The sequence below is a fragment of the Pundamilia nyererei genome, unplaced genomic scaffold (assembly GCF_000239375.1).
Source record: "Pundamilia nyererei isolate P.nyererei 1_Seehausen unplaced genomic scaffold, PunNye1.0 scaffold00019, whole genome shotgun sequence".
Classification (NCBI taxonomy): domain Eukaryota; kingdom Metazoa; phylum Chordata; class Actinopteri; order Cichliformes; family Cichlidae; genus Pundamilia; species Pundamilia nyererei.
In genome coordinates this window covers 2,171,675-2,175,842 of record NW_005187420.1, presented here as the reverse complement: position 1 = coordinate 2,175,842, position 4,168 = coordinate 2,171,675, and positions in this window count along the sequence as shown.

The window sequence follows — 4,168 nt, the reverse complement described above, 5'->3', positions numbered from 1 at the left end:
TTGTTGTCCAGATCTGGACACTTCTAAAATTTTGTTCTTGCTCTTTTTAAATTGCTTTATTTCCGTTTTCAGGAAAATGATGGCCTCCCTCTCTTGCACTAACATCTCATATTTACGGTTACATTAAAATTATAGTGAAAAGCTATAAAAGACAAGTTCAACACTTCAGATATTGTCTGCTTCTTTAGTCATAATGTCAGTCAGTTTTTCCATTAATTCTATACCTCTGAAAATGGGATTATTTGCTGGTTTCTTAAAACATTCATGGTAAATTTTTGTAAAACAATTAAAGCTGAAAGTCTGACTTTGATCGCATTTTAAATATTTGGTTTAGAGTCCACTGTGCCAGTTTGTTACAAAATAAACAATGGAACAAATAAACCCCCTCAAAACAACAACAATAAAAAAACATCCCAAAAAACCAAACTGCATCAGAAACAGTAGCAGTCACTCAGAGCTGTGAACAGGAGTCACACAGTATACTAGCATGCTTCTGCTGCCGGTCTGAGAAACCTCGACACACTACCATTTGGTTCCCAAAGCAGTAATTCTCAAGTTCATCACTTTTAATTACTCAACCACTTTTGTGTCTTCTTGCGGTAATTATGTAGATATGCTTAAGTTGCCTCTGACTCACTGTAAGTGGCCAAATAAAAAAATTACATTTAAACACCACAATCTGTATTTAAATGATATTGGAGCGTTTCTTATACAGCACTTTTCTACTCTGAGCACTTTATGCAACATGCGTCATTCACACATTCATACAAACACTTTTTTTCTACATAGGTGCTTTTTACATAACATTTATATGATAGATGCTTTGGAGGCGAACTCGGGGTTATCTTGCCCAATGAACACCAACACAGTTTTCTTATATATTGATTCTGTGTTTATTAAGAGACCTGGAATGTAAATGAGGACTTTGGGTGAGCTTCTGTTGTTTAAATGTGCTACAGGCTATAAAGAATAGATGTGACAATATTTTTTCATTTCAAAAACAAACAACAAACCAAAATAAGCTACAGTTTGCTACAGCGGGGTTAGGTCAGATGGTGATTCAAATTGCCCATTGTTGTGAATGTGAGTGTGTCTGTGTTAGCCCTGTGATAGACTGTGCTGGATCCGCCTCTGCTGACCAGTTAGATGTTCGGTTTGTTCTTGATGACAGGAAACAAACACGAGGACCAACATTCATCTTTTCCAAACAGTTTTACTTATTTCAATAACAGATAAAAACTCACTTTGAAGGATGTTTCAAACTGAAGTATTCACTTCACATCTATCCAGTTCAGTTATTTATACTCATCACAAGACACACACAAAAAATGGCATCTCATGAAAAGGCTAAAAGGTGTTCCACATCGATTTTTCATTGTAAAAACTAAACAGCAATTGACATCGTAAAACTTGCAGAGCTGGAACTCATTTCATTTGTCACATAAACATGACTCTTCTTTTTTTTTTCTTTCATTTTTAACTCAGGCCAATAAAACTATCCAGGTTCTCAGAGCTGTTTAAATAGGTTAAACATGTTAATGATTACACAAACTCTTCAAAACCCATTAGTGCATCTTAGGGCAGATGTTTGTGTATTTGCTTGTTTTTTGTTTCTTGCTTTGTTTTTTTTGCATCATCTGATCAGATGCTAACAATACTAACTAAGAAATACTAATAATGAATAATAAGAATGTTGATGTCAGAACACATACAAAATGTTTAAGTCCACTTGCTGCTGATAAACACTCAATGCTGGGAAATGCACACCTGTTTCAGAAAAATGGAGGTCAATACCCAGATAACAGCAGGAACCAACTGGAAACATGAGAGTGGACAGAAACACTAAAGAAGTGCGGTGAAACTAAAGTAATTGTTTCCGTTTGTTTTTAATGTTAACACAACACACTTGAATTAGTTCAATCCCAAATTTAAAAAAAAAATTAAAGTTCAATAAATCAATCAACTGAGAGCTCTTACAGATGCATTTACAAATAATAACAGCAATAATCTACATGTTACATCTAAGTGAATTATATATTTAAAAAAACAGTTTTGTTAAACATGCAGCTCTGCTTTCAAATTTCACAAATAAATTCAATAGAAGTAAAAAGTGCAGCAGTTAGTCTTGTGAATATTAATAATTTAGCTATTAATGTATGGGTTGTGTTTATGCCCTCATTTTTTTACATTTTGTTAATTGATTTCAAACATTTGGAATTGAGTTAAAAATAAATCAAAAAATGTATTAGTTTCACAACAATAAGAGGAGGAAGATCAAGAGTGGGAACAAAAAATATATATGAGGATTTCGATTTTCTAAATAGTTTTATTTTATTTTAACACTATTTTTAAATTTTCCTTTACTCATTTACTAACATTTGTCAGGAATCACTGACTAATGTTTGATGTAACCCATGAAAAAGTAAATGTCAGGCAACAACAGACGTTAAACAGCTAAAAACAGGAGCTACGGACTGACAGCAAAACAACTAGTAGGTCAGGGGGGAGATACTTTCATCCCCACCCAAGATTGAGCACCAAGTACGGAGAGCGGCTGACCCAACAGATTGTGGCGAAGCTGGAAACCTGAAACCTGTAGTCGGTTACCAAAACAATGTGAGGGATGTGAATGCTGCATTACAGACAAGCAGAAGGAGAAGATCAAAGTAGAAGGAAGGAAGTTAGCCAACTATACAGCAAGCCAAGCTAAAACCTCTTGGCCAGTCAATGCTCATAATGGCTGGTCTAAGAGCAGACCATAGCAACCATCATGGGGGCAGACATCAAAGAAAGGGTCTCCAGTATAAAGCACCAGGCCTGATGCACGCCAACTTGCTGAAGAAGCAGACTGCACTCCATGAATTAAATTGGCATTTAAAGGAAGATACAAACAATCAATTGTTACACAGTGAAAATGCAATGAAAAATAACCATAATGAGGGGAAAAGATCAGTTGACAAAGAGCGAGCGAGTGAATTCGACAAAGTCGAAAGCTGACGGCAGCTTTATTATGGCTACCTGAAGGATCCCCAGAAAGAAGGACAGGCCCCGGCACAGGATGCACCAGCAGATAAAGGAAGTGGCTGACATCCTGAAATTCTACACAGCATGGAGGCACTAATCATGGCATGATCTCTCATAGAGGATATAAAGTCAGAGAGATGCATGTTTTGTAATGACAAGGAGCAGGCTCATCTGGTAGAGTGGCTGCAAAAAAACATGGCATGCAAGCAGAGTGCAGCAGCCAGTGCAACACAAATTTTGGGTCCTTTGCTCCAACTAGTGGTCAGCGCAGAGCTTTCCATTCCATCCACTCCTATGTGAAGGGCCTTAAGGATGCCCTTGAGACCACCCAGCACGTAACAGTGGGGTGCAAGATGCTAGCAGGCAGGGCATACATGGAACGCCATAATCAAGTGGCTGGCATATTATACAGGAACATGTGTGCCAAGTATGGCATGAAAGTCCAGTGGTCAAAATGGGACACACCCACTAGGGTGGTCGGGAATGACCGAGCTAAGATCCTGTGGGATTTCCAGACAGAGGCAGACAAACAGGTGATGGCTAACAAAAAAGACATAGTAGTGATGGACAAGCAGAGGAAGACAGTCGTAGTGACAGACAAAGCAATACTGAATGACAGCACCATCAGAAAGAGGTAACACGAAAAGCTGGAGAAGCACTGAAGGCTGAGAGAAGAATTCAAGAAGACCTCAAGATGGTTCACATGTAAAAGTCTTAGTCCCTCACATTGGAAAATCAAACTTTGCAGCTTTTCAGCATCACCTGCTAAAACTCCCACTGTCCACTGATAAGATGTTGCCTATAACCGCCCTGGTTCCATCCAATCACACCATATCCCTGTTGTATAAAAACTCCTCCAATAGGTTGCCCTGACATGATCTAGCCATGGCCTTCCTGTGGATCCTCTCCTGTCTCGCCTTCATTGGCACCGCCTACGGTGAGTCAAACTCTCTAATGTCACAGCTCATTGGGTGAAGCATGTTGTTTAATTTTACAGTTAGTGCCAATGTGACAGTTACATTAATTTTATTTTCGTTTATGGCATAATCCTGATGTTCTGATGTCACCAGGGTGCGGAGTTCCCGCCATCCGTCCTGTCATCACCGGTTACGCCCGCATTGTGAACGGTGAGGAGGCAGTGCCT